This window comes from Carassius gibelio, chromosome B19 (genome assembly GCF_023724105.1).
Source record: "Carassius gibelio isolate Cgi1373 ecotype wild population from Czech Republic chromosome B19, carGib1.2-hapl.c, whole genome shotgun sequence".
NCBI lineage: Eukaryota > Metazoa > Chordata > Actinopteri > Cypriniformes > Cyprinidae > Carassius > Carassius gibelio.
In genome coordinates this window covers 2,784,937-2,808,031 of record NC_068414.1, presented here as the reverse complement: position 1 = coordinate 2,808,031, position 23,095 = coordinate 2,784,937, and the positions used below count along the sequence as shown (strand labels likewise).

Sequence of the window (23,095 nt, the reverse complement as noted above, 5' to 3'; positions counted from 1 at the left end):
TACTTTAGAAGTGGGCAACTTATCAGTGTTTTACAGGGAACTAGTGGAAGCACTCTAGACAATGCTTTTCCATGCTTGTTCAACGAAGTACAAGCAATTATGGCTCATGCACCTGTGAAAAACTCCTGAAGGCAATAAAAAGGCTGCAGGCAAGAAAGGTCATGCTTAAAGAAACCAATGAGAGTAAACTGACCTGTTTGTTGTCTCTAAAAAACACCAGAAGAAAAATGTCCAGGGTCAATGCTGACCTGCATGAAAGTGGAATAAACTGCAAGGTAAGTAATGTAAGATCCCCAAGACAGCGCTACAAGGTCACAGTTGGACAGTGGCTTGTTGGAAGAGCAGGGTAATGACTCCCAGCAAGAACTGACAAATCTGGTGCAGTCCAGGAGGCTGAGGTGCCCTGTGGTTCTTAAGGGAGCTGGTGGCCACAGAAGTTAACGCCTCTCACTTTTGATATTGACCTCCCCCACTCCCCTTTGCTCAGAGACACTTTTGCTCATATCAGTTCATCAAATACCCATGGAACTTGATCAGTTTGTCTGTCAGTTGTTCAGCTTTAGCATTGGTCGATATTACCCAGTTGAAGAGATGCATTTTCCACATAAATTCGTAGAATTCTTGCAGAAATAGAGCATTGGTGGTTCAGTGGTAGAATTCTCGCCTGCCACGCGGGAGACCCGGGTCCGATTCCCGGCCAATGCAGCAGAGGTCGTGTTTTTAAGGCCATGTTAGTCGTTCCTCATAAGCGGCAGCTGTCCCCAGAGCCACGAGCACAGCGCAGCTTCTCTCACTGGTGGCTGAATGTCAGAGTTGTTGTTTCCCGCGCAGGAGACCCAGGTTCGATTCCCAGCAGAAGCAAAGCAGTGTATCTTGCTACTTTAGAAGTGGGCAACTTATCAGTGTTTTACAGGGAACTAGTGGAAGCACTCTAGACAATGCTTTTCCATGCTTGTTCAACGAAGTACAAGAAATTATGGCTCATGCACCTGTGAAAAACTCCTGAAGGCAATAAAAAGGCTGCAGGCAAGAAAGGTCATGCTTAAAGAAACCAATGAGAGTAAACTGACCTGTTTGTTGTCTCTAAAAAACACCAGAAGAAAAATGTCCAGGGTCAATGCTGACCTGCATGAAAGTGGAATAAACTGCAAGGTAAGTAATGTAAGATCCCCAAGACAGCGCTACAAGGTCACAGTTGGACAGTGGCTTGTTGGAATAGCAGGGTAATGACTCCCAGCAAGAACTGACAAATCTGGTGCAGTCCAGGAGGCTGAGGTGCCCTGTGGTTCTTAAGGGAGCTGGTGGCCACAGAAGTTAACGCCTCTCACTTTTGATATTGACCTCCCCCACTCCCCTTTGCTCAGAGACACTTTTGCTCATATCAGTTCATCAAATACCCATGGAACTTGATCAGTTTGTCTGTCAGTTGTTCAGCTTTAGCATTGGTCGATATTACCCAGTTGAAGAGATGCATTTTCCACATAAATTCGTAGAATTCTTGCAGAAATAGAGCATTGGTGGTTCAGTGGTAGAATTCTCGCCTGCCACGCGGCAGACCCGGGTCCGATTCCCGGCCAATGCAGCAGAGGTCGTGTTTTTAAGGCCATGTTAGTCGTTCCTCATAAGCGGCAGCTGTCCCCAGAGCCACGAACACAGCGCAGCTTCTCTCACTGGTGGCTGAATGTCAGAGTTGTTGTTTCCCGCGCAGGAGACCCAGGTTCAATTCCCAGCAGAAGCAAAGCAGTGTATCTTGCTACTTTAGAAGTGGGCAACTTATCAGTGTTTTACAGGGAACTAGTGGAAGCACTCTAGACAATGCTTTTCCATGCTTGTTCAACGAAGTACAAGCAATTATGGCTCATGCACCTGTGAAAAACTCCTGAAGGCAATAAAAAGGCTGCAGGCAAGAAAGGTCATGCTTAAAGAAACCAATGAGAGTAAACTGACCTGTTTGTTGTCTCTAAAAAACACCAGAAGAAAAATGTCCAGGGTCAATGCTGACCTGCATGAAAGTGGAATAAACTGCAAGGTAAGTAATGTAAGATCCCCAAGACAGCGCTACAAGGTCACAGTTGGACAGTGGCTTGTTGGAAGAGCAGGGTAATGACTCCCAGCAAGAACTGACAAATCTGGTGCAGTCCAGGAGGCTGAGGTGCCCTGTGGTTCTTAAGGGAGCTGGTGGCCACAGAAGTTAACGCCTCTCACTTTTGATATTGACCTCCCCCACTCCCCTTTGCTCAGAGACACTTTTGCTCATATCAGTTCATCAAATACCCATGGAACTTGATCAGTTTGTCTGTCAGTTGTTCAGCTTTAGCATTGGTCGATATTACCCAGTTGAAGAGATGCATTTTCGACATAAATTCGTAGAATTCTTGCAGAAATAGAGCATTGGTGGTTCAGTGGTAGAATTCTCGCCTGCCACGCGGGAGACCCGGGTCCGATTCCCGGCCAATGCAGCAGAGGTCGTGTTTTTAAGGCCATGTTAGTCGTTCCTCATAAGCGGCAGCTGTCCCCAGACCCACGAACACAGCGCAGCTTCTCTCACTGGTGGCTGAATGTCAGAGTTGTTGTTTCCCGCGCAGGAGACCCAGGTTCAATTCCCAGCAGAAGCAAAGCAGTGTATCTTGCTACTTTAGAAGTGGGCAACTTATCAGTGTTTTACAGGGAACTAGTGGAAGCACTCTAGACAATGCTTTTCCATGCTTGTTCAACGAAGTACAAGCAATTATGGCTCATGCACCTGTGAAAAACTCCTGAAGGCAATAAAAAGGCTGCAGGCAAGAAAGGTCAGGCTTAAAGAAACCAATGAGAGTAAACTGACCTGTTTGTTGTCTCTAAAAAACACCAGAAGAAAAATGTCCAGGGGGTCAATGCTGACCTGCATGAAAGTGGAATAAACTGCAAGGTAAGTAATGTAAGATCCCCAAGACAGCGCTACAAGGTCACAGTTGGACAGTGGCTTGTTGGAAGAGCAGGGTAATGACTCCCAGCAAGAACTGACAAATCTGGTGCAGTCCAGGAGGCTGAGGTGCCCTGTGGTTCTTAAGGGAGCTGGTGGCCACAGAAGTTAACGCCTCTCACTTTTGATATTGACCTCCCCCACTCCCCTTTGCTCAGAGACACTTTTGCTCATATCAGTTCATCAAATACCCATGGAACTTGATCAGTTTGTCTGTCAGTTGTTCAGCTTTAGCATTGGTCGATATTACCCAGTTGAAGAGATGCATTTTCCACATAAATTCGTAGAATTCATGCAGAAATAGAGCATTGGTGGTTCAGTGGTAGAATTCTCGCCTGCCACGCGGGAGACCCGGGTCCGATTCCCGGCCAATGCAGCAGAGGTCGTGTTTTTAAGGCCATGTTAGTCGTTCCTCATAAGCGGCAGCTGTCCCCAGAGCCACGAGCACAGCGCAGCTTCTCTCACTGGTGGCTGAATGTCAGAGTTGTTGTTTCCCGCGCAGGAGACCCAGGTTCGATTCCCAGCAGAAGCAAAGCAGTGTATCTTGCTACTTTAGAAGTGGGCAACTTATCAGTGTTTTACAGGGAACTAGTGGAAGCACTCTAGACAATGCTTTTCCATGCTTGTTCAACGAAGTACAAGCAATTATGGCTCATGCACCTGTGAAAAACTCCTGAAGGCAATAAAAAGGCTGCAGGCAAGAAAGGTCATGCTTAAAGAAACCAATGAGAGTAAACTGACCTGTTTGTTGTCTCTAAAAAACACCAGAAGAAAAATGTCCAGGGTCAATGCTGACCTGCATGAAAGTGGAATAAACTGCAAGGTAAGTAATGTAAGATCCCCAAGACAGCGCTACAAGGTCACAGTTGGACAGTGGCTTGTTGGAAGAGCAGGGTAATGACTCCCAGCAAGAACTGACAAATCTGGTGCAGTCCAGGAGGCTGAGGTGCCCTGTGGTTCTTAAGGGAGCTGGTGGCCACAGAAGTTAACGCCTCTCACTTTTGATATTGACCTCCCCCACTCCCCTTTGCTCAGAGACACTTTTGCTCATATCAGTTCATCAAATACCCATGGAACTTGATCAGTTTGTCTGTCAGTTGTTCAGCTTTAGCATTGGTCGATATTACCCAGTTGAAGAGATGCATTTTCCACATAAATTCGTAGAATTCTTGCAGAAATAGAGCATTGGTGGTTCAGTGGTAGAATTCTCGCCTGCCACGCGGGAGACCCGGGTCCGATTCCCGGCCAATGCAGCAAAGGTCGTGTTTTTAAGGCCATGTTAGTCGTTCTTCATAAGCGGCAGCTGTCCCCAGAGCCACGAGCACAGCGCAGCTTCACTCACTGGTGGTTGAATGTCAGAGTTGTTGTTTCCCGCGCAGGAGACCCAGGTTCTATTCCCAGCAAAAGCTAAGCAGTGTATCTTGCTACTTTAGAAGTGGGCAACTTATCAGTGTTTTACAGGGAACTAGTGGAAGCACTCTAGACAATGCTTTTCCATGCTTGTTCAACGAAGTACAAGCAATTATGGCTCATGCACCTGTGAAAAACTCCTGAAGGCAATAAAAAGGCTGCAGGCAAGAAAGGTCAGGCTTAAAGAAACCAATGAGAGTAAACTGACCTGTTTGTTGTCTCTAAAAAACACCAGAAGAAAAATGTCCAGGGGGTCAATGCTGATCTGCATGAAAGTGGAATAAACTGCAAGGTAAGTAATGTAAGATCCCCAAGACAGCGCTACAAGGTCACAGTTGGACAGTGTCTTGTTGGAAGAGCAGGGTAATGACTCCCAGCAAGAACTGACAAATCTGGTGCAGTCCAGGAGGCTGAGGTGCCCTGTGGTTCTTAAGGGAGCTGGTGGCCACAGAAGTTAACGCCTCTCACTTTTGATATTGACCTCCCCCACTCCCCTTTGCTCAGAGACACTTTTGCTCATATCAGTTCATCAAATACCCATGGAACTTGATCAGTTTGTCTGTCAGTTGTTCAGCTTTAGCATTGGTCGATATTACCCAGTTGAAGAGATGCATTTTCCACATAAATTCGTAGAATTCATGCAGAAATAGAGCATTGGTGGTTCAGTGGTAGAATTCTCGCCTGCCACGCGGGAGACCCGGGTCCGATTCCCGGCCAATGCAGCAGAGGTCGTGTTTTTAAGGCCATGTTAGTCGTTCCTCATAAGCGGCAGCTGTCCCCAGAGCCACGAGCACAGCGCAGCTTCTCTCACTGGTGGCTGAATGTCAGAGTTGTTGTTTCCCGCGCAGGAGACCCAGGTTCGATTCCCAGCAGAAGCAAAGCAGTGTATCTTGCTACTTTAGAAGTGGGCAACTTATCAGTGTTTTACAGGGAACTAGTGGAAGCACTCTAGACAATGCTTTTCCATGCTTGTTCAACGAAGTACAAGCAATTATGGCTCATGCACCTGTGAAAAACTCCTGAAGGCAATAAAAAGGCTGCAGGCAAGAAAGGTCATGCTTAAAGAAACCAATGAGAGTAAACTGACCTGTTTGTTGTCTCTAAAAAACACCAGAAGAAAAATGTCCAGGGTCAATGCTGACCTGCATGAAAGTGGAATAAACTGCAAGGTAAGTAATGTAAGATCCCCAAGACAGCGCTACAAGGTCACAGTTGGACAGTGGCTTGTTGGAAGAGCAGGGTAATGACTCCCAGCAAGAACTGACAAATCTGGTGCAGTCCAGGAGGCTGAGGTGCCCTGTGGTTCTTAAGGGAGCTGGTGGCCACAGAACTTAACGCCTCTCACTTTTGATATTGACCTCCCCCACTCCCCTTTGCTCAGAGACACTTTTGCTCATATCAGTTCATCAAATACCCATGGAACTTGATCAGTTTGTCTGTCAGTTGTTCAGCTTTAGCATTGGTCGATATTACCCAGTTGAAGAGATGCATTTTCGACATAAATTCGTAGAATTCTTGCAGAAATAGAGCATTGGTGGTTCAGTGGTAGAATTCTCGCCTGCCACGCGGGAGACCCGGGTCCGATTCCCGGCCAATGCAGCAGAGGTCGTGTTTTTAAGGCCATGTTAGTCGTTCCTCATAAGCGGCAGCTGTCCCCAGAGCCACGAACACAGCGCAGCTTCTCTCACTGGTGGCTGAATGTCAGAGTTGTTGTTTCCCGCGCAGGAGAGCCAGGTTCAATTCCCAGCAGAAGCAAAGCAGTGTATCTTGCTACTTTAGAAGTGGGCAACTTATCAGTGTTTTACAGGGAACTAGTGGAAGCACTCTAGACAATGCTTTTCCATGCTTGTTCAACGAAGTACAAGCAATTATGGCTCATGCACCTGTGAAAAACTCCTGAAGGCAATAAAAAGGCTGCAGGCAAGAAAGGTCATGCTTAAAGAAACCAATGAGAGTAAACTGACCTGTTTGTTGTCTCTAAAAAACACCAGAAGAAAAATGTCCAGGGTCAATGCTGACCTGCATGAAAGTGGAATAAACTGCAAGGTAAGTAATGTAAGATCCCCAAGACAGCGCTACAAGGTCACAGTTGGACAGTGGCTTGTTGGAAGAGCAGGGTAATGACTCCCAGCAAGAACTGACAAATCTGGTGCAGTCCAGGAGGCTGAGGTGCCCTGTGGTTCTTAAGGGAGCTGGTGGCCACAGAAGTTAACGCCTCTCACTTTTGATATTGACCTCCCCCACTCCCCTTTGCTCAGAGACACTTTTGCTCATATCAGTTCATCAAATACCCATGGAACTTGATCAGTTTGTCTGTCAGTTGTTCAGCTTTAGCATTGGTCGATATTACCCAGTTGAAGAGATGCATTTTCCACATAAATTCGTAGAATTCTTGCAGAAATAGAGCATTGGTGGTTCAGTGGTAGAATTCTCGCCTGCCACGCGGGAGACCCGGGTCCGATTCCCGGCCAATGCAGCAGAGGTCGTGTTTTTAAGGCCATGTTAGTCGTTCCTCATAAGCGGCAGCTGTCCCCAGAGCCACGAACACAGCGCAGCTTCTCTCACTGGTGGCTGAATGTCAGAGTTGTTGTTTCCCGCGCAGGAGACCCAGGTTCAATTCCCAGCAGAAGCAAAGCAGTGTATCTTGCTACTTTAGAAGTGGGCAACTTATCAGTGTTTTACAGGGAACTAGTGGAAGCACTCTAGACAATGCTTTTCCATGCTTGTTCAACGAAGTACAAGCAATTATGGCTCATGCACCTGTGAAAAACTCCTGAAGGCAATAAAAAGGCTGCAGGCAAGAAAGGTCATGCTTAAAGAAACCAATGAGAGTAAACTGACCTGTTTGTTGTCTCTAAAAAACACCAGAAGAAAAATGTCCAGGGTCAATGCTGACCTGCATGAAAGTGGAATAAACTGCAAGGTAAGTAATGTAAGATCCCCAAGACAGCGCGACAAGGTCACAGTTGGACAGTGGCTTGTTGGAAGAGCAGGGTAATGACTCCCAGCAAGAACTGACAAATCTGGTGCAGTCCAGGAGGCTGAGGTGCCCTGTGGTTCTTAAGGGAGCTGGTGGCCACAGAAGTTAACGCCTCTCACTTTTGATATTGACCTCCCCCACTCCCCTTTGCTCAGAGACACTTTTGCTCATATCAGTTCATCAAATACCCATGGAACTTGATCAGTTTGTCTGTCAGTTGTTCAGCTTTAGCATTGGTCGATATTACCCAGTTGAAGAGATGCATTTTCCACATAAATTCGTAGAATTCTTGCAGAAATAGAGCATTGGTGGTTCAGTGGTAGAATTCTCGCCTGCCACGCGGGAGACCCGGGTCCGATTCCCGGCCAATGCAGCAGAGGTCGTGTTTTTAAGGCCATGTTAGTCGTTCTTCATAAGCGGCAGCTGTCCCCAGAGCCATGAGCACAGCGCAGCTTCACTCACTGGTGGCTGAATGTCAGAGATGTTGTTTCCCGCGCAGGAGACCCAGGTTCAATTCCCAGCAGAAGCAAAGCAGTGTATCTTGCTACTTTAGAAGTGGGCAACTTATCAGTGTTTTACAGGGAACTAGTGGAAGCACTCTAGACAATGCTTTTCCATGCTTGTTCAACGAAGTACAAGCAATTATGGCTCATGCACCTGTGAAAAACTCCTGAAGGCAATAAAAAGGCTGCAGGCAAGAAAGGTCAGGCTTAAAGAAACCAATGAGAGTAAACTGACCTGTTTGTTGTCTCTAAAAAACACCAGAAGAAAAATGTCCAGGGGGTCAATGCTGATCTGCATGAAAGTGGAATAAACTGCAAGGTAAGTAATGTAAGATCCCCAAGACAGCGGTACAAGGTCACAGTTGGACAGTGGCTTGTTGGAAGAGCAGGGTAATGACTCCCAGCAAGAACTGACAAATCTGGTGCAGTCCAAGAGGCTGAGGTGCCCTGTGGTTCATAAGGGAGCTGGTGGCCACAGAAGTTAACGCCTCTCACTTTTGATATTGACCTCCTCCACTCCCCTTTGCTCAGAGACACTTTTGCTCATATCAGTTCATCAAATACCCATGGAACTTGATCAGTTTGTCTGTCAGTTGTTCAGCTTTAGCATTGGTCGATATTACCCAGTTGAAGAGATGCATTTTCCACATAAATTCGTAGAATTCTTGCAGAAATAGAGCATTGGTGGTTCAGTGGTAGAATTCTTGCCTGCCACGCGGGAGACCCGGGTCCGATTCCCGGCCAATGCAGCAGAGGTCGTGTTTTTAAGGCCATGTTAGTCGTTCCTCATAAGCGGCAGCTGTCCCCAGAGCCACGAGCACAGCGCAGCTTCTCTCACTGGTGGCTGAATGTCAGAGTTGTTGTTTCCCACGCAGGAGACCCAGGTTCGATTCCCAGCAGAAGCAAAGCAGTGTATCTTGCTACTTTAGAAGTGGGCAACTTATCAGTGTTTTACAGGGAACTAGTGGAAGCACTCTAGACAATGCTTTTCCATGCTTGTTCAACGAAGTACAAGCAATTATGGCTCATGCACCTGTGAAAAACTCCTGAAGGCAATAAAAAGGCTGCAGGCAAGAAAGGTCATGCTTAAAGAAACCAATGAGAGTAAACTGACCTGTTTGTTGTCTCTAAAAAACACCAGAAGAAAAATGTCCAGGGTCAATGCTGACCTGCATGAAAGTGGAATAAACTGCAAGGTAAGTAATGTAAGATCCCCAAGACAGCGGTACAAGGTCACAGTTGGACAGTGGCTTGTTGGAAGAGCAGGGTAATGACTCCCAGCAAGAACTGACAAATCTGGTGCAGTCCAGGAGGCTGAGGTGCCCTGTGGTTCTTAAGGGAGCTGGTGGCCACAGAAGTTAACGCCTCTCACTTTTGATATTGACCTCCCCCACTCCCCTTTGCTCAGAGACACTTTTGCTCATATCAGTTCATCAAATACCCATGGAACTTGATCAGTTTGTCTGTCAGTTGTTCAGCTTTAGCATTGGTCGATATTACCCAGTTGAAGAGATGCATTTTCCACATAAATTCGTAGAATTCTTGCAGAAATAGAGCATTGGTGGTTCAGTGGTAGAATTCTCGCCTGCCACGCGGCAGACCCGGGTCCGATTCCCGGCCAATGCAGCAGAGGTCGTGTTTTTAAGGCCATGTTAGTCGTTCTTCATAAGCGGCAGCTGTCCCCAGAGCCATGAGCACAGCGCAGCTTCACTCACTGGTGGCTGAATGTCAGAGATGTTGTTTCCCGCGCAGGAGACCCAGGTTCGATTCCCAGCAGAAGCAAAGCAGTGTATCTTGCTACTTTAGAAGTGGGCAACTTATCAGTGTTTTACAGGGAACTAGTGGAAGCACTCTAGACAATGCTTTTCCATGCTTGTTCAACGAAGTACAAGCAATTATGGCTCATGCACCTGTGAAAAACTCCTGAAGGCAATAAAAAGGCTGCAGGCAAGAAAGGTCAGGCTTAAAGAAACCAATGAGAGTAAACTGACCTGTTTGTTGTCTCTAAAAAACACCAGAAGAAAAATGTCCAGAGGGTCAATGCTGATCTGCATGAAAGTGGAATAAACTGCAAGGTAAGTAATGTAAGATCCCCAAGACACCGCTACAAGGTCACAGTTGGACAGTGGCTTGTTGGAAGAGCAGGGTAATGACTCCCAGCAAGAACTGACAAATCTGGTGCAGTCCAGGAGGCTGAGGTGCCCTGTGGTTCTTAAGGGAGCTGGTGGCCACAGAAGTTAACGCCTCTCACTTTTGATATTGACCTCCCCCACTCCCCTTTGCTCAGAGACACTTTTGCTCATATCAGTTCATCAAATACCCATGGAACTTGATCAGTTTGTCTGTCAGTTGTTCAGCTTTAGCATTGGTCGATATTACCCAGTTGAAGAGATGCATTTTCCATATAAATTCGTAGAATTCATGCAGAAATAGAGCATTGGTGGTTCAGTGGTAGAATTCTCGCCTGCCACGCGGGAGACCCGGGTCCGATTCCCGGCCAATGCAGCAGAGGTCGTGTTTTTAAGGCCATGTTAGTCGTTCCTCATAAGCGGCAGCTGTCCCCAGAGCCACGAGCACAGCGCAGCTTCTCTCACTGGTGGCTGAATGTCAGAGTTGTTGTTTCCCGCGCAGGAGACCCAGGTTCGATTCCCAGCAGAAGCAAAGCAGTGTATCTTGCTACTTTAGAAGTGGGCAACTTATCAGTGTTTTACAGGGAACTAGTGGAAGCACTCTAGACAATGCTTTTCCATGCTTGTTCAACGAAGTACAAGCAATTATGGCTCATGCACCTGTGAAAAACTCCTGAAGGCAATAAAAAGGCTGCAGGCAAGAAAGGTCATGCTTAAAGAAACCAATGAGAGTAAACTGACCTGTTTGTTGTCTCTAAAAAACACCAGAAGAAAAATGTCCAGGGTCAATGCTGACCTGCATGAAAGTGGAATAAACTGCAAGGTAAGTAATGTAAGATCCCCAAGACAGCGCTACAAGGTCACAGTTGGACAGTGGCTTGTTGGAAGAGCAGGGTAATGACTCCCAGCAAGAACTGACAAATCTGGTGCAGTCCAGGAGGCTGAGGTGCCCTGTGGTTCTTAAGGGAGCTGGTGGCCACAGAAGTTAACGCCTCTCACTTTTGATATTGACCTCCCCCACTCCCCTTTGCTCAGAGACACTTTTGCTCATATCAGTTCATCAAATACCCATGGAACTTGATCAGTTTGTCTGTCAGTTGTTCAGCTTTAGCATTGGTCGATATTACCCAGTTGAAGAGATGCATTTTCCACATAAATTCGTAGAATTCTTGCAGAAATAGAGCATTGGTGGTTCAGTGGTAGAATTCTCGCCTGCCACGCGGGAGACCCGGGTCCGATTCCCGGCCAATGCAGCAGAGGTCGTGTTTTTAAGGCCATGTTAGTCGTTCCTCATAAGCGGCAGCTGTCCCCAGAGCCACGAACACAGCGCAGCTTCTCTCACTGGTGGCTGAATGTCAGAGTTGTTGTTTCCCGCGCAGGAGACCCAGGTTCAATTCCCAGCAGAAGCAAAGCAGTGTATCTTGCTACTTTAGAAGTGGGCAACTTATCAGTGTTTTACAGGGAACTAGTGGAAGCACTCTAGACAATGCTTTTCCATGCTTGTTCAACGAAGTACAAGCAATTATGGCTCATGCACCTGTGAAAAACTCCTGAAGGCAATAAAAAGGCTGCAGGCAAGAAAGGTCATGCTTAAAGAAACCAATGAGAGTAAACTGACCTGTTTGTTGTCTCTAAAAAACACCAGAAGAAAAATGTCCAGGGTCAATGCTGACCTGCATGAAAGTGGAATAAACTGCAAGGTAAGTAATGTAAGATCCCCAAGACAGCGGTACAAGGTCACAGTTGGACAGTGGCTTGTTGGAAGAGCAGGGTAATGACTCCCAGCAAGAACTGACAAATCTGGTGCAGTCCAGGAGGCTGAGGTGCCCTGTGGTTCTTAAGGGAGCTGGTGGCCACAGAAGTTAACGCCTCTCACTTTTGATATTGACCTCCCCCACTCCCCTTTGCTCAGAGACACTTTTGCTCATATCAGTTCATCAAATACCCATGGAACTTGATCAGTTTGTCTGTCAGTTGTTCAGCTTTAGCATTGGTCGATATTACCCAGTTGAAGAGATGCATTTTCCACATAAATTCGTAGAATTCTTGCAGAAATAGAGCATTGGTGGTTCAGTGGTAGAATTCTCGCCTGCCACGCGGGAGACCCGGGTCCGATTCCCGGCCAATGCAGCAGAGGTCGTGTTTTTAAGGCCATGTTAGTCGTTCCTCATAAGCGGCAGCTGTCCCCAGAGCCACGAGCACAGCGCAGCTTCTCTCACTGGTGGCTGAATGTCAGAGTTGTTGTTTCCCGCGCAGGAGACCCAGGTTCGATTCCCAGCAGAAGCAAAGCAGTGTATCTTGCTACTTTAGAAGTGGGCAACTTATCAGTGTTTTACAGGGAACTAGTGGAAGCACTCTAGACAATGCTTTTCCATGCTTGTTCAACGAAGTACAAGCAATTATGGCTCATGCACCTGTGAAAAACTCCTGAAGGCAATAAAAAGGCTGCAGGCAAGAAAGGTCATGCTTAAAGAAACCAATGAGAGTAAACTGACCTGTTTGTTGTCTCTAAAAAACACCAGAAGAAAAATGTCCAGGGTCAATGCTGACCTGCATGAAAGTGGAATAAACTGCAAGGTAAGTAATGTAAGATCCCCAAGACAGCGCTACAAGGTCACAGTTGGACAGTGGCTTGTTGGAAGAGCAGGGTAATGACTCCCAGCAAGAACTGACAAATCTGGTGCAGTCCAGGAGGCTGAGGTGCCCTGTGGTTCTTAAGGGAGCTGGTGGCCACAGAAGTTAACGCCTCTCACTTTTGATATTGACCTCCCCCACTCCCCTTTGCTCAGAGACACTTTTGCTCATATCAGTTCATCAAATACCCATGGAACTTGATCAGTTTGTCTGTCAGTTGTTCAGCTTTAGCATTGGTCGATATTACCCAGTTGAAGAGATGCATTTTCGACATAAATTCGTAGAATTCTTGCAGAAATAGAGCATTGGTGGTTCAGTGGTAGAATTCTCGCCTGCCACGCGGGAGACCCGGGTCCGATTCCCGGCCAATGCAGCAGAGGTCGTGTTTTTAAGGCCATGTTAGTCGTTCCTCATAAGCGGCAGCTGTCCCCAGAGCCACGAACACAGCGCAGCTTCTCTCACTGGTGGCTGAATGTCAGAGTTGTTGTTTCCCGCGCAGGAGACCCAGGTTCAATTCCCAGCAGAAGCAATGCAGTGTATCTTGCTACTTTAGAAGTGGGCAACTTATCAGTGTTTTACAGGGAACTAGTGGAAGCACTCTAGACAATGCTTTTCCATGCTTGTTCAACGAAGTACAAGCAATTATGGCTCATGCACCTGTGAAAAACTCCTGAAGGCAATAAAAAGGCTGCAGGCAAGAAAGGTCATGCTTAAAGAAACCAATGAGAGTAAACTGACCTGTTTGTTGTCTCTAAAAAACACCAGAAGAAAAATGTCCAGGGTCAATGCTGACCTGCATGAAAGTGGAATAAACTGCAAGGTAAGTAATGTAAGATCCCCAAGACAGCGCTACAAGGTCACAGTTGGACAGTGGCTTGTTGGAAGAGCAGGGTAATGACTCCCAGCAAGAACTGACAAATCTGGTGCAGTCCAGGAGGCTGAGGTGCCCTGTGGTTCTTAAGGGAGCTGGTGGCCACAGAAGTTAACGCCTCTCACTTTTGATATTGACCTCCCCCACTCCCCTTTGCTCAGAGACACTTTTGCTCATATCAGTTCATCAAATACCCATGGAACTTGATCAGTTTGTCTGTCAGTTGTTCAGCTTTAGCATTGGTCGATATTACCCAGTTGAAGAGATGCATTTTCCACATAAATTCGTAGAATTCTTGCAGAAATAGAGCATTGGTGGTTCAGTGGTAGAATTCTCGCCTGCCACGCGGGAGACCCGGGTCCGATTCCCGGCCAATGCAGCAGAGGTCGTGTTTTTAAGGCCATGTTAGTCGTTCCTCATAAGCGGCAGCTGTCCCCAGAGCCACGAACACAGCGCAGCTTCTCTCACTGGTGGCTGAATGTCAGAGTTGTTGTTTCCCGCGCAGGAGACCCAGGTTCAATTCCCAGCAGAAGCAAAGCAGTGTATCTTGCTACTTTAGAAGTGGGCAACTTATCAGTGTTTTACAGGGAACTAGTGGAAGCACTCTAGACAATGCTTTTCCATGCTTGTTCAACGAAGTACAAGCAATTATGGCTCATGCACCTGTGAAAAACTCCTGAAGGCAATAAAAAGGCTGCAGGCAAGAAAGGTCATGCTTAAAGAAACCAATGAGAGTAAACTGACCTGTTTGTTGTCTCTAAAAAACACCAGAAGAAAAATGTCCAGGGTCAATGCTGACCTGCATGAAAGTGGAATAAACTGCAAGGTAAGTAATGTAAGATCCCCAAGACAGCGCTACAAGGTCACAGTTGGACAGTGTCTTGTTGGAAGAGCAGGGTAATGACTCCCAGCAAGAACTGACAAATCTGGTGCAGTCCAGGAGGCTGAGGTGCCCTGTGGTTCTTAAGGGAGCTGGTGGCCACAGAAGTTAACGCCTCTCACTTTTGATATTGACCTCCCCCACTCCCCTTTGCTCAGAGACACTTTTGCTCATATCAGTTCATCAAATACCCATGGAACTTGATCAGTTTGTCTGTCAGTTGTTCAGCTTTAGCATTGGTCGATATTACCCAGTTGAAGAGATGCATTTTCCACATAAATTCGTAGAATTCATGCAGAAATAGAGCATTGGTGGTTCAGTGGTAGAATTCTCGCCTGCCACGCGGGAGACCCGGGTCCGATTCCCGGCCAATGCAGCAGAGGTCGTGTTTTTAAGGCCATGTTAGTATTCCTCATAAGCGGCAGCTGTCCCCAGAGCCACGAGCACAGCGCAGCTTCTCTCACTGGTGGCTGAATGTCAGAGTTGTTGTTTCCCGCGCAGGAGACCCAGGTTCAATTCCCAGCAGAAGCAAAGCAGTGTATCTTGCTACTTTAGAAGTGGGCAACTTATCAGTGTTTTACAGGGAACTAGTGGAAGCACTCTAGACAATGCTTTTCCATGCTTGTTCAACGAAGTACAAGCAATTATGGCTCATGCACCTGTGAAAAACTCCTGAAGGCAATAAAAAGGCTGCAGGCAAGAAAGGTCATGCTTAAAGAAACCAATGAGAGTAAACTGACCTGTTTGTTGTCTCTAAAAAACACCAGAAGAAAAATGTCCAGGGTCAATGCTGACCTGCATGAAAGTGGAATAAACTGCAAGGTAAGTAATGTAAGATCCCCAAGACAGCGCTACAAGGTCACAGTTGGACAGTGGCTTGTTGGAAGAGCAGGGTAATGACTCCCAGCAAGAACTGACAAATCTGGTGCAGTCCAGGAGGCTGAGGTGCCCTGTGGTTCTTAAGGGAGCTGGTGGCCACAGAAGTTAACGCCTCTCACTTTTGATATTGACCTCCCCCACTCCCCTTTGCTCAGAGACACTTTTGCTCATATCAGTTCATCAAATACCCATGCAACTTGATCAGTTTGTCTGTCAGTTGTTCAGCTTTAGCATTGGTCGATATTACCCAGTTGAAGAGATGCATTTTCCACATAAATTCGTAGAATTCTTGCAGAAATAGAGCATTGGTGGTTCAGTGGTAGAATTCTCGCCTGCCACGCGGGAGACCCGGGTCCGATTCCCGGCCAATGCAGCAGAGGTCGTGTTTTTAAGGCCATGTTAGTCGTTCCTCATAAGCGGCAGCTGTCCCCAGAGCCACGAGCACAGCGCAGCTTCTCTCACTGGTGGCTGAATGTCAGAGTTGTTGTTTCCCGCGCAGGAGACCCAGGTTCAATTCCCAGCAGAAGCAAAGCAGTGTATCTTGCTACTTTAGAAGTGGGCAACTTATCAGTGTTTTACAGGGAACTAGTGGAAGCACTCTAGACAATGCTTTTCCATGCTTGTTCAACGAAGTACAAGCAATTATGGCTCATGCACCTGTGAAAAACTCCTGAAGGCAATAAAAAGGCTGCAGGCAAGAAAGGTCATGCTTAAAGAAACCAATGAGAGTAAACTGACCTGTTTGTTGTCTCTAAAAAACACCAGAAGAAAAATGTCCAGGGTCAATGCTGACCTGCATGAAAGTGGAATAAACTGCAAGGTAAGTAATGTAAGATCCCCAAGACAGCGGTACAAGGTCACAGTTGGACAGTGGCTTGTTGGAAGAGCAGGGTAATGACTCCCAGCAAGAACTGACAAATCTGGTGCAGTCCAGGAGGCTGAGGTGCCCTGTGGTTCTTAAGGGAGCTGGTGGCCACAGAAGTTAACGCCTCTCACTTTTGATATTGACCTCCCCCACTCCCCTTTGCTCAGAGACACTTTTGCTCATATCAGTTCATCAAATACCCATGGAACTTGATCAGTTTGTCTGTCAGTTGTTCAGCTTTAGCATTGGTCGATATTACCCAGTTGAAGAGATGCATTTTCCACATAAATTCGTAGAATTCAGGCAGAAATAGAGCATTGGTGGTTCAGTGGTAGAATTCTCGCCTGCCACGCGGGAGACCCGGGTCCGATTCCCGGCCAATGCAGCAGAGGTTGTGTTTTTAAGGCCATGTTAGTCGTTCTTCATAAGCGGCAGCTGTCCCCAGAGCCACGAGTACAGCGCAGCTTCACTCACTGGTGGCTGAATGTCAGAGTTGTTGTTTCCCGCGCAGGAGACCCAGGTTCGATTCCCAGCAGAAGCAAAGCAGTGTATCTTGCTACTTTAGAAGTGGGCAACTTATCAGTGTTTTACAGGGAACTAGTGGAAGCACTCTAGACAATGCTTTTCCATGCTTGTTCAACGAAGTACAAGCAATTATGGCTCATGCACCTGTGAAAAACTCCTGAAGGCAATAAAAAGGCTGCAGGCAAGAAAGGTCATGCTTAAAGAAACCAATGAGAGTAAACTGACCTGTTTGTTGTCTCTAAAAAACACCAGAAGAAAAATGTCCAGGGTCAATGCTGACCTGCATGAAAGTGGAATAAACTGCAAGGTAAGTAATGTAAGATCCCCAAGACAGCGCTACAAGGTCACAGTTGGACAGTGGCTTGTTGGAAGAGCAGGGTAATGACTCCCAGCAAGAACTGACAAATCTGGTGCAGTCCAGGAGGCTGAGGTGCCCTGTGGTTCTTAAGGGAGCTGGTGGCCACAGAAGTTAACGCCTCTCACTTTTGATATTGACCTCCCCCACTCCCCTTTGCTCAGAGACACTTTTGCTCATATCAGTTCATCAAATACCCATGGAACTTGATCAGTTTGTCTGTCAGTTGTTCAGCTTTAGCATTGGTCGATATTACCCAGTTGAAGAGATGCATTTTCCACATAAATTCGTAGAATTCGTGCAGAAATAGAGCATTGGTGGTTCAGTGGTAGAATTCTCGCCTACCACGCGGGAGACCCGGGTCCGATTCCCGGCCAATGCAGCAGAGGTCGTGTTTTTAAGGCCATGTTAGTCGTTCTTCATAAGCGGCAGCTGTCCCCAGAGCCATGAGCACAGCGCAGCTTCACTCACTGGTGGCTGAATGTCAGAGATGTTGTTTCCCGCGCAGAAGACCCAGGTTCAATTCCCAGCAGAAGCAAAGCAGTGTATCTTGCTACTTTAGAAGTGGGCAACTTATCAGTGTTTTACAGGGAACTAGTGGAAGCACTCTAGACAATGCTTTTCCATGCTTGTTCAACGAAGTACAAGCAATTATGGCTCATGCACCTGTGAAAAACTCCTGAAGGCAATAAAAAGGCTGCAGGCAAGAAAGGTCAGGCTTAAAGAAACCAATGAGAGTAAACTGACCTGTTTGTTGTCTCTAAAAAACACCAGAAGAAAAATGTCCAGGGGGTCAATGCTGATCTGCATGAAAGTGGAATAAACTGCAAGGTAAGTAATGTAAGATCCCCAAGACAGCGGTACAAGGTCACAGTTGGACAGTGGCTTGTTGGAAGAGCAGGGTAATGACTCCCAGCAAGAACTGACAAATCTGGTGCAGTCCAGGAGGCTGAGGTGCCCTGTGGTTCTTAAGGGAGCTGGTGGCCACAGAAGTTAACGCCTCTCACTTTTGATATTGACCTCCCCCACTCCCCTTTGCTCAGAGACACTTTTGCTCATATCAGTTCATCAAATACCCATGGAACTTGATCAGTTTGTCTGTCAGTTGTTCAGCTTTAGCATTGGTCGATATTACCCAGTTGAAGAGATGCATTTTCCACATAAATTCGTAGAATTCAGGCAGAAATGGAGCATTGGTGGTTCAGTGGTAGAATTCTCGCCTGCCACGCGGGAGACCCGGGTCCGATTCCCGGCCAATGCAGCAGAGGTTGTGTTTTTAAGGCCATGTTAGTCGTTCTTCATAAGCGGCAGCTGTCCCCAGAGCCACGAGTACAGCGCAGCTTCACTCACTGGTGGCTGAATGTCAGAGTTGTTGTTTCCCGCGCAGGAGACCCAGGTTCGATTCCCAGCAGAAGCAAAGCAGTGTATCTTGCTACTTTAGAAGTGGGCAACTTATCAGTGTTTTACAGGGAACTAGTGGAAGCACTCTAGACAATGCTTTTCCATGCTTGTTCAACGAAGTACAAGCAATTATGGCTCATGCACCTGTGAAAAACTCCTGAAGGCAATAAAAAGGCTGCAGGCAAGAAAGGTCATGCTTAAAGAAACCAATGAGAGTAAACTGACCTGTTTGTTGTCTCTAAAAAACACCAGAAGAAAAATGTCCAGGGTCAATGCTGACCTGCATGAAAGTGGAATAAACTGCAAGGTAAGTAATGTAAGATCCCCAAGACAGCGCTACAAGGTCACAGTTGGACAGTGGCTTGTTGGAAGAGCAGGGTAATGACTCCCAGCAAGAACTGACAAATCTGGTGCAGTCCAGGAGGCTGAGGTGCCCTGTGGTTCTTAAGGGAGCTGGTGGCCACAGAAGTTAACGCCTCTCACTTTTGATATTGACCTCCCCCACTCCCCTTTGCTCAGAGACACTTTTGCTCATATCAGTTCATCAAATACCCATGGAACTTGATCAGTTTGTCTGTCAGTTGTTCAGCTTTAGCATTGGTCGATATTACCCAGTTGAAGAGATGCATTTTCCACATAAATTCGTAGAATTCGTGCAGAAATAGAGCATTGGTGGTTCAGTGGTAGAATTCTCGCCTACCACGCGGGAGACCCGGGTCCGATTCCCGGCCAATGCAGCAGAGGTCGTGTTTTTAAGGCCATGTTAGTCGTTCTTCATAAGCGGCAGCTGTCCCCAGAGCCATGAGCACAGCGCAGCTTCACTCACTGGTGGCTGAATGTCAGAGATGTTGTTTCCCGCGCAGAAGACCCAGGTTCAATTCCCAGCAGAAGCAAAGCAGTGTATCTTGCTACTTTAGAAGTGGGCAACTTATCAGTGTTTTACAGGGAACTAGTGGAAGCACTCTAGACAATGCTTTTCCATGCTTGTTCAACGAAGTACAAGCAATTATGGCTCATGCACCTGTGAAAAACTCCTGAAGGCAATAAAAAGGCTGCAGGCAAGAAAGGTCAGGCTTAAAGAAACCAATGAGAGTAAACTGACCTGTTTGTTGTCTCTAAAAAACACCAGAAGAAAAATGTCCAGGGGGTCAATGCTGATCTGCATGAAAGTGGAATAAACTGCAAGGTAAGTAATGTAAGATCCCCAAGACAGCGGTACAAGGTCACAGTTGGACAGTGGCTTGTTGGAAGAGCAGGGTAATGACTCCCAGCAAGAACTGACAAATCTGGTGCAGTCCAGGAGGCTGAGGTGCCCTGTGGTTCTTAAGGGAGCTGGTGGCCACAGAAGTTAACGCCTCTCACTTTTGATATTGACCTCCCCCACTCCCCTTTGCTCAGAGACACTTTTGCTCATATCAGTTCATCAAATACCCATGCAACTTGATCAGTTTGTCTGTCAGTTGTTCAGCTTTAGCATTGGTCGATATTACCCAGTTGAAGAGATGCATTTTCCACATAAATTCGTAGAATTCTTGCAGAAATAGAGCATTGGTGGTTCAGTGGTAGAATTCTCGCCTGCCACGCGGGAGACCCGGGTCCGATTCCCGGCCAATGCAGCAAAGGTCGTGTTTTTAAGGCCATGTTAGTCGTTCTTCATAAGCGGCAGCTGTCCCCAGAGCCACGAGCACAGCGCAGCTTCACTCACTGGTGGTTGAATGTCAGAGTTGTTGTTTCCCGCGCAGGAGACCCAGGTTCTATTCCCAGCAAAAGCTAAGCAGTGTATCTTGCTACTTTAGAAGTGGGCAACTTATCAGTGTTTTACAGGGAACTAGTGGAAGCACTCTAGACAATGCTTTTCCATGCTTGTTCAACGAAGTACAAGCAATTATGGCTCATGCACCTGTGAAAAACTCCTGAAGGCAATAAAAAGGCTGCAGGCAAGAAAGGTCAGGCTTAAAGAAACCAATGAGAGTAAACTGACCTGTTTGTTGTCTCTAAAAAACACCAGAAGAAAAATGTCCAGGGGGTCAATGCTGATCTGCATGAAAGTGGAATAAACTGCAAGGTAAGTAATGTAAGATCCCCAAGACAGCGCTACAAGGTCACAGTTGGACAGTGTCTTGTTGGAAGAGCAGGGTAATGACTCCCAGCAAGAACTGACAAATCTGGTGCAGTCCAGGAGGCTGAGGTGCCCTGTGGTTCTTAAGGGAGCTGGTGGCCACAGAAGTTAACGCCTCTCACTTTTGATATTGACCTCCCCCACTCCCCTTTGCTCAGAGACACTTTTGCTCATATCAGTTCATCAAATACCCATGGAACTTGATCAGTTTGTCTGTCAGTTGTTCAGCTTTAGCATTGGTCGATATTACCCAGTTGAAGAGATGCATTTTCCACATAAATTCGTAGAATTCATGCAGAAATAGAGCATTGGTGGTTCAGTGGTAGAATTCTCGCCTGCCACGCGGGAGACCCGGGTCCGATTCCCGGCCAATGCAGCAGAGGTCGTGTTTTTAAGGCCATGTTAGTCGTTCCTCATAAGCGGCAGCTGTCCCCAGAGCCACGAGCACAGCGCAGCTTCTCTCACTGGTGGCTGAATGTCAGAGTTGTTGTTTCCCGCGCAGGAGACCCAGGTTCGATTCCCAGCAGAAGCAAAGCAGTGTATCTTGCTACTTTAGAAGTGGGCAACTTATCAGTGTTTTACAGGGAACTAGTGGAAGCACTCTAGACAATGCTTTTCCATGCTTGTTCAACGAAGTACAAGCAATTATGGCTCATGCACCTGTGAAAAACTCCTGAAGGCAATAAAAAGGCTGCAGGCAAGAAAGGTCATGCTTAAAGAAACCAATGAGAGTAAACTGACCTGTTTGTTGTCTCTAAAAAACACCAGAAGAAAAATGTCCAGGGTCAATGCTGACCTGCATGAAAGTGGAATAAACTGCAAGGTAAGTAATGTAAGATCCCCAAGACAGCGCTACAAGGTCACAGTTGGACAGTGGCTTGTTGGAAGAGCAGGGTAATGACTCCCAGCAAGAACTGACAAATCTGGTGCAGTCCAGGAGGCTGAGGTGCCCTGTGGTTCTTAAGGGAGCTGGTGGCCACAGAAGTTAACGCCTCTCACTTTTGATATTGACCTCCCCCACTCCCCTTTGCTCAGAGACACTTTTGCTCATATCAGTTCATCAAATACCCATGGAACTTGATCAGTTTGTCTGTCAGTTGTTCAGCTTTAGCATTGGTCGATATTACCCAGTTGAAGAGATGCATTTTCCACATAAATTCGTAGAATTCGTGCAGAAATAGAGCATTGGTGGTTCAGTGGTAGAATTCTCGCCTGCCACGCGGGAGACCCGGGTCCGATTCCCGGCCAATGCAGCAGAGGTCGTGTTTTTAAGGCCATGTTAGTCGTTCTTCATAAGCGGCAGCTGTCCCCAGAGCCATGAGCACAGCGCAGCTTCACTCACTGGTGGCTGAATGTCAGAGATGTTGTTTCCCGCGCAGAAGACCCAGGTTCAATTCCCAGCAGAAGCAAAGCAGTGTATCTTGCTACTTTAGAAGTGGGCAACTTATCAGTGTTTTACAGGGAACTAGTGGAAGCACTCTAGACAATGCTTTTCCATGCTTGTTCAACGAAGTACAAGCAATTATGGCTCATGCACCTGTGAAAAACTCCTGAAGGCAATAAAAAGGCTGCAGGCAAGAAAGGTCAGGCTTAAAGAAACCAATGAGAGTAAACTGACCTGTTTGTTGTCTCTAAAAAACACCAGAAGAAAAATGTCCAGGGGGTCAATGCTGATCTGCATGAAAGTGGAATAAACTGCAAGGTAAGTAATGTAAGATCCCCAAGACAGCGGTACAAGGTCACAGTTGGACAGTGGCTTGTTGGAAGAGCAGGGTAATGACTCCCAGCAAGAACTGACAAATCTGGTGCAGTCCAAGAGGCTGAGGTGCCCTGTGGTTCATAAGGGAGCTGGTGGCCACAGAAGTTAACGCCTCTCACTTTTGATATTGACCTCCTCCACTCCCCTTTGCTCAGAGACACTTTTGCTCATATCAGTTCATCAAATACCCATGGAACTTGATCAGTTTGTCTGTCAGTTGTTCAGCTTTAGCATTGGTCGATATTACCCAGTTGAAGAGATGCATTTTCCACATAAATTCGTAGAATTCTTGCAGAAATAGAGCATTGGTGGTTCAGTGGTAGAATTCTTGCCTGCCACGCGGGAGACCCGGGTCCGATTCCCGGCCAATGCAGCAGAGGTCGTGTTTTTAAGGCCATGTTAGTCGTTCCTCATAAGCGGCAGCTGTCCCCAGAGCCACGAGCACAGCGCAGCTTCTCTCACTGGTGGCTGAATGTCAGAGTTGTTGTTTCCCACGCAGGAGACCCAGGTTCGATTCCCAGCAGAAGCAAAGCAGTGTATCTTGCTACTTTAGAAGTGGGCAACTTATCAGTGTTTTACAGGGAACTAGTGGAAGCACTCTAGACAATGCTTTTCCATGCTTGTTCAACGAAGTACAAGCAATTATGGCTCATGCACCTGTGAAAAACTCCTGAAGGCAATAAAAAGGCTGCAGGCAAGAAAGGTCATGCTTAAAGAAACCAATGAGAGTAAACTGACCTGTTTGTTGTCTCTAAAAAACACCAGAAGAAAAATGTCCAGGGTCAATGCTGACCTGCATGAAAGTGGAATAAACTGCAAGGTA

At 46.9% G+C, this 23,095-nt stretch overlaps 22 non-coding genes across 22 annotated transcripts; all 22 read left to right on the top strand.

Annotated features, from left to right (window-relative positions):
- The first annotated feature begins 634 nt into the window (after window positions 1–634).
- trnag-gcc (transfer RNA glycine (anticodon GCC)) lies at window positions 635–705 on the top strand. The gene has a single exon. It is a non-coding gene; the product is annotated as a tRNA-Gly (tRNA).
- A 1,683-nt stretch (window positions 706–2,388) lies between these two features.
- On the top strand, window positions 2,389–2,459 carry trnag-gcc (transfer RNA glycine (anticodon GCC)). The gene has a single exon. It is a non-coding gene; the product is annotated as a tRNA-Gly (tRNA).
- An 808-nt stretch (window positions 2,460–3,267) lies between these two features.
- Window positions 3,268–3,338, top strand: trnag-gcc (transfer RNA glycine (anticodon GCC)). Its single transcript has one exon. It is a non-coding gene; the product is annotated as a tRNA-Gly (tRNA).
- Window positions 3,339–4,144: 806 nt separating this feature from the next.
- On the top strand, window positions 4,145–4,215 carry trnag-gcc (transfer RNA glycine (anticodon GCC)). The gene has a single exon. It is a non-coding gene; the product is annotated as a tRNA-Gly (tRNA).
- Window positions 4,216–5,023: 808 nt separating this feature from the next.
- Window positions 5,024–5,094, top strand: trnag-gcc (transfer RNA glycine (anticodon GCC)). The gene has a single exon. It is a non-coding gene; the product is annotated as a tRNA-Gly (tRNA).
- An 806-nt stretch (window positions 5,095–5,900) lies between these two features.
- trnag-gcc (transfer RNA glycine (anticodon GCC)) lies at window positions 5,901–5,971 on the top strand. The gene has a single exon. It is a non-coding gene; the product is annotated as a tRNA-Gly (tRNA).
- Window positions 5,972–6,777: 806 nt separating this feature from the next.
- trnag-gcc (transfer RNA glycine (anticodon GCC)) lies at window positions 6,778–6,848 on the top strand. The gene has a single exon. It is a non-coding gene; the product is annotated as a tRNA-Gly (tRNA).
- Window positions 6,849–7,654: 806 nt separating this feature from the next.
- trnag-gcc (transfer RNA glycine (anticodon GCC)) lies at window positions 7,655–7,725 on the top strand. Its single transcript has one exon. It is a non-coding gene; the product is annotated as a tRNA-Gly (tRNA).
- A 2,564-nt stretch (window positions 7,726–10,289) lies between these two features.
- On the top strand, window positions 10,290–10,360 carry trnag-gcc (transfer RNA glycine (anticodon GCC)). Its single transcript has one exon. It is a non-coding gene; the product is annotated as a tRNA-Gly (tRNA).
- An 806-nt stretch (window positions 10,361–11,166) lies between these two features.
- Window positions 11,167–11,237, top strand: trnag-gcc (transfer RNA glycine (anticodon GCC)). Its single transcript has one exon. It is a non-coding gene; the product is annotated as a tRNA-Gly (tRNA).
- Window positions 11,238–12,043: 806 nt separating this feature from the next.
- trnag-gcc (transfer RNA glycine (anticodon GCC)) lies at window positions 12,044–12,114 on the top strand. The gene has a single exon. It is a non-coding gene; the product is annotated as a tRNA-Gly (tRNA).
- Window positions 12,115–12,920: 806 nt separating this feature from the next.
- Window positions 12,921–12,991, top strand: trnag-gcc (transfer RNA glycine (anticodon GCC)). The gene has a single exon. It is a non-coding gene; the product is annotated as a tRNA-Gly (tRNA).
- An 806-nt stretch (window positions 12,992–13,797) lies between these two features.
- Window positions 13,798–13,868, top strand: trnag-gcc (transfer RNA glycine (anticodon GCC)). The gene has a single exon. It is a non-coding gene; the product is annotated as a tRNA-Gly (tRNA).
- Window positions 13,869–14,674: 806 nt separating this feature from the next.
- On the top strand, window positions 14,675–14,745 carry trnag-gcc (transfer RNA glycine (anticodon GCC)). The gene has a single exon. It is a non-coding gene; the product is annotated as a tRNA-Gly (tRNA).
- An 805-nt stretch (window positions 14,746–15,550) lies between these two features.
- trnag-gcc (transfer RNA glycine (anticodon GCC)) lies at window positions 15,551–15,621 on the top strand. The gene has a single exon. It is a non-coding gene; the product is annotated as a tRNA-Gly (tRNA).
- An 806-nt stretch (window positions 15,622–16,427) lies between these two features.
- On the top strand, window positions 16,428–16,498 carry trnag-gcc (transfer RNA glycine (anticodon GCC)). The gene has a single exon. It is a non-coding gene; the product is annotated as a tRNA-Gly (tRNA).
- An 806-nt stretch (window positions 16,499–17,304) lies between these two features.
- Window positions 17,305–17,375, top strand: trnag-acc (transfer RNA glycine (anticodon ACC)). The gene has a single exon. It is a non-coding gene; the product is annotated as a tRNA-Gly (tRNA).
- Window positions 17,376–18,183: 808 nt separating this feature from the next.
- trnag-gcc (transfer RNA glycine (anticodon GCC)) lies at window positions 18,184–18,254 on the top strand. Its single transcript has one exon. It is a non-coding gene; the product is annotated as a tRNA-Gly (tRNA).
- Window positions 18,255–19,060: 806 nt separating this feature from the next.
- trnag-acc (transfer RNA glycine (anticodon ACC)) lies at window positions 19,061–19,131 on the top strand. The gene has a single exon. It is a non-coding gene; the product is annotated as a tRNA-Gly (tRNA).
- Window positions 19,132–19,939: 808 nt separating this feature from the next.
- On the top strand, window positions 19,940–20,010 carry trnag-gcc (transfer RNA glycine (anticodon GCC)). Its single transcript has one exon. It is a non-coding gene; the product is annotated as a tRNA-Gly (tRNA).
- Window positions 20,011–20,818: 808 nt separating this feature from the next.
- On the top strand, window positions 20,819–20,889 carry trnag-gcc (transfer RNA glycine (anticodon GCC)). The gene has a single exon. It is a non-coding gene; the product is annotated as a tRNA-Gly (tRNA).
- An 806-nt stretch (window positions 20,890–21,695) lies between these two features.
- Window positions 21,696–21,766, top strand: trnag-gcc (transfer RNA glycine (anticodon GCC)). The gene has a single exon. It is a non-coding gene; the product is annotated as a tRNA-Gly (tRNA).
- The last annotated feature ends 1,329 nt before the right edge of the window (window positions 21,767–23,095 follow it).